Source organism: Aegilops tauschii, unplaced genomic scaffold (assembly GCF_002575655.3).
Source record: "Aegilops tauschii subsp. strangulata cultivar AL8/78 unplaced genomic scaffold, Aet v6.0 ptg001251l_obj, whole genome shotgun sequence".
NCBI classification, from domain to species: domain Eukaryota; kingdom Viridiplantae; phylum Streptophyta; class Magnoliopsida; order Poales; family Poaceae; genus Aegilops; species Aegilops tauschii.
In genome coordinates, this window is record NW_027333452.1 from 17,531 (window position 1) to 27,291 (window position 9,761).

Here is a 9,761-nt window from a genome sequence, read left to right on the forward strand (position 1 = left end):
CTGTGCTTCAATATAATTTCCCGGAGTAAGCGCTATAGCTTGTTTCCAATATTCAGCAGCTTGATCAAACCAAGCTTCCGCAATTTCCGAATCACCCTGTAGAATGGCCTGTTCTCCTCGGTCGGAATAGGAAGTTCCTTCCCTTAGAACCGTACTTGAGAGTTTCCTACCTCATACGGCTCAGAAATTGCTATCTGAATTTCCCCTATCTTAACTGAATTCGATTTATCAAAAATCGATCCAATTTGTTCTTGGGTTAAGCAGAAGAAATTAATTACCTAAGTTTCAAACCCTAATTTTTATCAATAATCAGTTTGATCTTTTTTCCCACCTTCAGAAGAATGAAGCATAGATAGATATAGAGCCTTCGTTCAAATTTTCTGAAAGGTAACTATCCCGTTTTCATATATGAAATCTCTATAGAATCCTTGAAAAAGACTTTTTTCCATAAGAAAGAAAAAAGAACTTACTATCTTTGGGATCTGATACTACACCGCTGCTTAATCCCTTAGTGGATCGGCTCTATTACATAAGCGGATTCCTAAATTTTGCCCCATATCATGGGATAAGTAAGCAGTTTTTTTTAGTTGTATCGACCCAGTCGCTCACTAATTGATCTTTACGGTGCTTTCTCTATCAATTTGAGAAACTTTATCCATAGAGTAGTAGTATAGGCCATACTTTCTTCGTTTTTTGATTCTCGTGAAGTGTCCTTCCTTCCTACAGCTGATAGGGAAAAATCGTTGTTTTTACGATCCCTATGTAGAAAGCCCTTTTTTCTAGTATTTACTAGAAAATTTGATCTCTCTCTTTTTTTTTTTCTTTCTATAGTGGAGATAGTCGCACGTAATGACAGATCACGGCCATATTATTAAAAGCTTGCGGTAAGAAGGGGTTTCGTTCTAGTGCCCGGAAATAATATTCCAAAGCCTTTGTATGCTCTCCATTGCTTGTGTGTATAAGGCCTATGTTATAGAGTATATAACTTCGATCATAGGGATCGATTTCTAGTCGCGTAGCTTCATAATAATTTTGCAAAGCTTCCGCATAATTTCCTTCGGATTGAGCCAACATCCGTTACGGTCGTTCATTCTATTCAAAAAATCTCCGTTCCAAAACCGTACATGAGGTTTTCATCTCATACGGCTCCTCCCTTCTGTACATAATAGTACTAAGCGAAATAATCTATAGAATCAAAATAGAATTAGTCCCGTCTCATTATGAACCGAAAGGGGCTGGTATTTTTCCAAGAAATCTCTAGCCAACCTTCCCACAAGAGGTTTTTCTTAACACCAATGAATTCTATTAATGCTAGAGGAAAACGATAGCTCCAATAATTTCTTTGTTCTCAACGCCTCCTATTTAGAGGAATTAGCTACTTCAACGATCTTTGATGGTTATAGGGGTATCCAAAGTACAAACCTGATGGTTGTTTGTTATCCCAACCATTCTTCCCAGCCCTGATACCGATCAGGAAAGGGGTAATTTCTAACAAAGTTTTTCTCTTGTTGATTCCTATTTCTAGGTGTAGTGCTTTTCTCCCCTATGCTGCCTACGGATACTAATAGAGTAGGATTGGCCTGTAATCCATACCATACCATATCCTGTAGGTGTAACCTTTCGCTCAATACTCAAATCTACAATTGAAGTATCTGAAGCCGCATCAATCGAGGATACACGACGGAAGGAATTGTTAGTTCGCCTCACCTTCCCGAAGCGTGGGTTTGTTTGCTTTACAAATTTGGTTCTCTCTATGCCAACCCCCTCTCTTTTTCGTAAGACTGAGGTATAGGTAGGGCTAAAAAAAAGCAAAAAAAAAGAGTCAAATCGCACCATCTCTATAATAAGTAAATGCCTTTTTTTCTCCTGAGGTTGTCGGAATTATTCGCAATAAAATATTGGCTACAATTGAGGAGGTCTTATCAATGAAATTTCCATTTACACGGGATCTAGGCATAATTCCCAACCCATTCTATATAGAATTGTTTTCATTCCTTCACAAAATAACATAAAAACAAACACATTCGATTCTTATAATTATAAATAGATTGATCCATATGCTCTACTCTAAATCCATATGCTTTAAATGGATAAGAGAGATAGAGATATGGATTTTCCGCTCAGCTCAAATTGTATCCTTTTCCTTCTGCTTGGACACGAAGAGATATGAAATATTTGACTAAGACTGGATTTCATTCCACTTTGCTATTTCTGAACAACAACTTATGTTATCAACTATTTCGTGTTTTCAAAGTTATTAATTGTCTCATACCCTATTTTTGATTTCGATAGTATGGTGTAGCGTATCTTATGCAAACGGAATTCTAAGGTTTCTTTATTTTATTATGCAATAAGAAGAATTCTTCCATTTTCTTTTTCTTTAGTTGCGGGAAAACCCAAATTAAAACTTTTTTTTTATAGCGAGCGCAATTTCTAGTAAAAAATCCTGTATCCTTCCACTTAGATCAAAAGGAATTTTTCCAATAGAACTATGGAACCCCCGAGTGGTTGCGGTTGTACCTGTACTGCAGGAATAAGAAAACTCGCTATTCACTCAGTTTATTTTCCATAATAAGTTATGTAGGAGAGATGGCCGAGCGGTTCAAGGCGTAGCATTGGAACTGCTATGTAGACTTTTGTTTACCGAGGGTTCGAATCCCTCTCTTTCCGTTTTTCTTAATTCATCAACGTTAAGGATCACAATGTATCAAATCAAATAACAATTTTTTCCAGCAATAATATCTTATATTATCTTATTTTGATTTAATAGAAATTAGAAATTCTCTATAGCAAATTACTGTGGTATGTAAAATACACATAGAGGAAAAAAGAAAAAAGGATCCTAATCCTAGGGTTAATCAATTTTAGCTAGTTGATGGGAAAATACAAATTAATGGTAATGGTCTTAGGGCGATTTAGTTCGGGGAAAGGGGAAGGGGAAGAAAATTCTATGAACCTTTCCTTTTTTCGTTAAGTTCAAGTCTGACGAGAGTAATATTCTACAACTAACAACTCATTTATTTTGAGACCGACCCACTTCCTATCTAGGATTTTATTTACTAGTCCTTTATATTCCAACGTGTCAATCGCCAAATGCTTTGGCAATTTCCCCGGGTCCGATGAAGCAATATAATTTTGAACCAGACCTTTTGATCTTTGGTTATCTTTCGTAGTAATAATATCTCGGGGTTTGCAACGAAAACTTGGTATATTGACTATACGACCATTAACTAAAATATGTCTATGGTTGACTAATTGGCGGGCCCCAGGAATGGTTGAAGCCATACCCAATCGAAAAAGGATATTATCCAAACGCATTTCAAGTAATTGTAGTAAAACCTGGCCTGTTGACCTTTTTGCTTTTCCAGCGATATGTACATATCTAAGTAATTGTCGTTCTGTCAGACCATAATGAAAACGCAATTTCTGTTTTTCTTGAAGACGAATACGATATTGCTCCTTTTTCCCAGAATTGAATTTTTTTTTAAGATTACTTCCGGATTTAGGTGTTTTTCTAGTGAGTCCTGGTAAAGCTCCCAGACGGCGTATTTTTTTTAAACGAGGTCCTCGATAACGGGACATGAAGACTCCTTTTTTTATTTTATTGAAATTTCATTTTACACAATTAATTTCATTGTATTTACATTACAGAATACATCGAAATTAAAACTGAATTAAACTACAGGATAAACAGAGTAAAATCAACTAAAGTACCCAAAAAAATGGAATTTCATCAAAATCTTTATTTTTTGTATATATATTATTTATTTTATTGTTTTGTATCTAGCAAAATTGTAAGGTAAAAAACATAAAAGATCCTGGATTCTCCATTTAATTCGGAAAAAAAGAGATTCTTGTTCGTAGAACATCGATAGAGAAAAAAAAAAGCCGACTATCGGATTTGAACCGATGACCCTCGCATTACAAATGCGATGCTCTAACCTCTGAGCTAAGTGGGCTTACATAACGGAAATAGTGTAACAAATAGAAATAGGTATAGTATAGGAAATCCGTAAAATCTCAGATATTAGTTATTAATCTTAGCTATTAACTAGTTCTAAATTTGAAGTTATACTTATAAAAATAAAAAAATACTAAAACTTCTTAAAGATAAAGTTAGCTTGATATGCTTAACTATAGGATATTAAAAAATAAAATTATAGAATTTATTGGTATTTTCATTTGATCATTATAGACTTTATTATTTGTTAATAATTTGAGGATTAATATTTCACTAAGGGGAACATAGAGTCAGAGTAAATAAAATTGCTAATTCTGATTAGAAAAAAAGAATAAATATCAAGCGTTATAGTATAATTTTGAATACTATAAAAAAGTAAGACGGGAGGTGGGGGAGATAAAAACTTTTGGATATATTGATTCGGATTGAATTGCAAATACATCAAGGATAGAATCAATTCAATTCTGAATTGCAATAAGCAAGCGAGGTCTCTCAAATAGAGTCGAACTGAACTGCTAGACTACGTTGAGTGATGAACTCAATGATTCAAAAAAAAAACTAAGAGATGGATGAAATTACACAAGGAATCCTGGTCTCAAAGAAGAGGGAAATGGGGATATGGCGAAATCGGTAGACGCTACGGACTTGATTGTATTGAGCCTTGGTATGGAAACCTGCTAAGTGGTAACTTCCAAATTCAGAGAAACCCTGGAATTAAAAAAGGGCAATCCTGAGCCAAATCCGTGTTTTGAGAAAACAAGGGGTTCTCGAACTAGAATACAAAGGAAAAGGATAGGTGCAGAGACTCAATGGAAGCTGTTCTAACGAATCGAGTTAATTACGTTGTGTTGTTAGTGGAATTCCTTCTAATTCTAAATTAGAGAAAGAGGGGTTTTATACCTTATACATTTAATAAACACGTATAGATACTGACATAGCAAACGATTAATCACAGAACTCATATTATATTATAATTATAATATAGGTTCTTTATCTTTTTTAAAAATGAAATTAGAAATGATAATGATTATGAAATAAAAAACTCATATCATAATTTTTTTTTTTCATTATTGTGAATCCACTCCAATCGAATATTGAATAATCAAATTCTTCAATTCAAATTCAAAGTTTTCGAGATCTTTAAAAAAGTGGATTAATCGGACGAGGACAAAGAGAGAGTCCCATTCTACATGTCAATACTGACAACAATGAAATTTCTAGTAAAAGGAAAATCCGTCGACTTTATAAGTTGTGAGGGTTCAAGTCCCTCTATCCCCAAATCCTCTTTTATTCCCTAACTATACTATATTATTATTATTTATCCTCTTTTTTTTCTTTTTATCAATGCAATGGGTTTAAGATTCATTAGCTTTCTCATTCTACTCTTTCACAAAGGAATGCGAAGAGAACTCAATGGATCTTATCCTATTCATTGAATAGATTTCTTTTTTATTAGAGTATCGGCAAGAAATCTTGGTTATTCACTCTATTTTTAAGTTTTATTTAAGTAAACCATGCACAATGCATAGGACTACCCCCCCATTTTCAAATTTTAAATTTGAAATACTTTAATTAATTTTTAGTCCTTTTAATTGACATAGATACAAATACTCTACTAGGATGATGCACAAGAAAAGGTCAGGATAGCTCAGTTGGTAGAGCAGAGGACTGAAAATCCTCGTGTCACCAGTTCAAATCTGGTTCCTGGCAGAGAAAAAAAAAAGATCCACCGAATAGGTATTGATCCAAATACCTCGAGATGGATTGTGATACATATTCATTAATAATATTTATTCATCTAAGTGGATAAATCTATAATATAAATATAGAGGCACTTCTTTTTAAAGAAGTTTTAAAATATATCTTTTCTTTATGATAAAGAAGGGGGTGAGATTCCCCTTTATTTTTTTGCGTTTCTTAATTTTGTATTCCGCTATTCCGACGAATATTTTTTTAGTCTTGCTTATCTTTATCTTATCTTATTTTCCTAGTTGTGCTAAGTAATGTGCGCGGTACAAAGTTCCTGGTAGAGAACTTCTTTGAGTCATCCTATTTTTCTGTTCATATGAAGGAAATTAATATGCGATTTTCAAAATAGGGGAATCCAAATGAAACCCTTTTTTTGCTCAGTCTATCTGGAATGCTTTTGTATAATTAGGAATTAATTATAAATAGGTATTCCGTTTCATCTAGGAAAAGAACCTAAAAATATTCCTTGACTTGAATAAAATCTGGAGTTGTGTTGTATAAGTGAGCATGAATTTCTTATCATTCAATGAGCATCTTGTATTTCATAAAAATTGGGGGTTATATAATCCTTACGTAAGGGCCAGCCTATCCAACTTTCAGGCATTAGGATACGTTTAAGGCGCGGATGATTATCATAAGAGATTCCCACCATATCATAAGATTCGCGTTCTTGAAAATCGGCACTTCTCCAAATCCAGAAGACAGACGGAATTCTAGGATTATCCTTTTGGGCAAAGACTTTTATGCAGACTTCTTCTGGATTATCTATACCATATTGTATTCTCGTAAGATGATACACGCTAGCTAAAGATCCACCGGGTGCTACATCATAAGCACATTGGGAGCGTAAATAATTGTAACCATATACATATAAAATGACAGCAATGGAATCCCAATCCCCTGCTTTTATTTGTAAAGTCTCTATTCCTCGGTGATCAAAGCCCAAAGATCTATGAACCACCTCATGTTTGACTAGCCAATTAGATAACCAACCCTGCTGCATTGTCTTCATCTCTCCCTCTTTGTATAAATATTTCACATTTCGGATGCAAGTTTGAAAGATTGCCCTGCTTTTTATTTTTCTACACAAAAGAGCCCCTCTCCTAATTCACTAATTTGTAGGAAGGTACTGAACTTTTGGATTTGAAAAAAGTTTCAGAAGATATATCTAATGTAGATGGTGATTGATAGAGCAATTCTTGCTCATAAGTTCCTGTATGAGTACTGCGCCTAACATAAAGCTTGTGACTGGTAGTAAAACATCTATTTTTATTTTGAGATAGAGTTCGATCCTCAACTATTTCTCGCGATATCTTCTTACGAAGTTTTGTTAGGGCATCTATAACTGCCTCCGGTTTAGGTGGGCAGCCCGGCAAGTAGACATCCACAGGAATTAACTTATCAACTCCCCGAACAGTACTATAGGAATCCGTACTGAACATTCCCCCTGTAATAGTACAGGCTCCCATAGCAATGACGTATTTTGGTTCAGGCATTTGCTCGTATAATCTCACTAAAGAGGGAGCCATTTTCATTGTTACCGTACCGGCTGTTAAAATTAGGTCTGCTTGCCTAGGACTTGATCTTGGTACCAATCCATAACGATCAAAGTCGAATCGTGAGCCTATTAATGAAGCAAATTCAATGAAACAACAACTGGTACCGTATAGAAGGGGCCATAAACTGGAGAGTCTTGACCAATTCGAAAGATCATTTGGTGTAGTTGAAATAACAGAATTGGAACTTGTTTGGTCAAGTAAGGGAAACTCAATCAAATTCATAACTGTCTCAATAGAATCTTTTCCTTCTTTTTTTTTGTCTAAATATTCAGTTAAGACCATTCCAAGGCTCCTTTTCGCCATGCATAAACTAAACCAACAACTAAGATAAGCACGAAAATCAAAGCTTCGATAAAAACGGATACACCCAATACGTCGAAACTCATTGCCCAAGGGTATAGAAAGACGGTTTCCACATCAAAAACAACAAAAACGAGCGCAAACATATAATAGCGTATTCGGAATTGTACCCAAGCCCCTCCCATGGGTTCTATACCCGATTCATAACTAGAAAGCTTCTCTGGTCCTTCACTAACCGGGGCTAAAAGTCCTGAAATCGAAAATGCCAAAATAGGAATAAGGCTTGCTATTATTAGAAATGTCCAAAAAATATCATATTCGTGAAGCAGAAACATAATGTACTCCCATTAATGTGGAATAGGCGGAACTTAAATTAGTCAATTCAATTCAGCATTGTCAATTTATCCAGAACTTCTCTCTTTTCCTCGGTGAAACAAGAATCTTTTTTGTTCAAACAAAAGCGCTTAGTTTAGCCTTTGTTTCCTCTGTGCTGCATCTTCTTTAAAGATTCATCCAATGGAATCCCAACTCCCTTTCTTTTGGATTTCCATTCTATTTAGATATGGTGTATGTAGATCTAATTCTTATATAAAGAAAACTTTCTCGTTTCACTTTGTCTCGCTTTCTCTAGAATCTCTAGAAAAAAGAATAGCTCTATCCTTTATTTAATATTTAATAATAAAATAATAAGAGACTATTAAATAAAAATGAGAATACTACTAAATTAGAACCTAATTAAGATAGTAGGACTAATCTATGCAGTATAATTAATGAGAAGTAATACTATAAAATAAAAATAAAGAACTCTATTTCAGAACTATGAGACAGAATATTCTGTTTTCTTATTTACTCTTTACTTTATTTTTTCTATTTAAAGTTGATCAATTTACATAATGTATCTATAAACAAAGTAATAAATATACTTAAAACAAAGTAGGAATTCGCAAAATGGATAAAATCATTGCAGTTATTATAGGGAAGTCTAGAGATATCCTATTTGAAGGAGGACGGGATTCAAATCAGGGAAAGGATCCTTTCTTCTATTGATTTGATAGAAATTCGTTTTTCTTTTCCTGTCTGTATGATTTTGATTTTCGATGAATGAGCCTTTGGTAATGCTTTTATCTCTATTCTATGTCGCAGGCGCCTATCCAGTCTATAAACAAATACTAATGAGAAAATGAAAACTATACTAAACTAAAGAAAACATAGGATAGAGATCCTAAAATCTAAAAAAGGGCATATTAGGGCTATACGGATTCGAACCGTAGACCTTCTCGGTAAAACAGATCAAACGGATTATTATCGAAATGATTTGAACTGTTTCAAAGACCCAACATGCATTTTTTTGCATTGGGCTCTTTCATAAACTGATTTAAAGATCAGTTAGTCCACCATAGTTTTTCTTTACGGAAAGATAATGAGATGGCTCCCTGTGCTCTGATTGATTTTTTGTATTATGATCTATCTAGGAGCAATACCAAAGTGTTTCAAAGGAGGATTACCTTGACTTAGGTCTGCCTCCGGTCTAAATTAAATCAACCTAAGTGAAATGGAGTCTCTATCGTTCCACTGCAAGAGTTAACTATGAGACTTCATACACCTTAAAGTTCATAGAACGAAAAGAAGTTTTTTGGAGGCCCTTATCCTCATTACGCCTAGCATTTAGTGGGCTGGATATTTACCTTATCAACTAGCAAATCCATAAGGGTTCTATTTGATTAGGCACCTGAATTGGCACCTGAATCGGACTGAACCGACTGTTTGTCAGGCTACTGTTCTCCTATTCTCTCGAATCTATGAAGTAAGACATTGATTTTGCAATAAGATCGATTATGTTCATTGCATAATAAGCTCCTTTGAAAAGCATTGGCGCACGTGTAAACGAGTTGCTCTACCGAACTGAGCTATAGCCCTTATCACAGATATCTTAACATATAGATAATTTCTTGTCAAGATGAATATTTTCTAATGCCAGAGGATACCCCTTTGATCTGTATCTGTTTAGTATTTAGTTTAGTATTTAGTATATAACAGACCAATAACAGAGCGGTATTGCTTAGAAAAGGGATTCAATATATAATCGATCGAAGTAATGGGTCTTCCTTTGTGGTGATAAATTGCCTACTTAACTCAGTGGTTAGAGTATTGCTTTCATACGGCGGGAGTCATTGGTTCAAATCCAATAGTAG

General features: G+C 34.5%; 2 non-coding genes across 2 annotated transcripts; one reads left to right on the top strand and one right to left on the bottom strand.

The window, feature by feature from the left end:
* The first annotated feature begins 2,583 nt into the window (after positions 1–2,583).
* On the top strand, positions 2,584–2,670 carry TRNAS-GGA (transfer RNA serine (anticodon GGA)). Its single transcript has one exon. It is a non-coding gene; the product is annotated as a tRNA-Ser (tRNA).
* Positions 2,671–3,886: 1,216 nt separating this feature from the next.
* Positions 3,887–3,959, bottom strand: TRNAT-UGU (transfer RNA threonine (anticodon UGU)). Its single transcript has one exon. It is a non-coding gene; the product is annotated as a tRNA-Thr (tRNA).
* Positions 3,960–9,761: the final 5,802 nt, after the last annotated feature.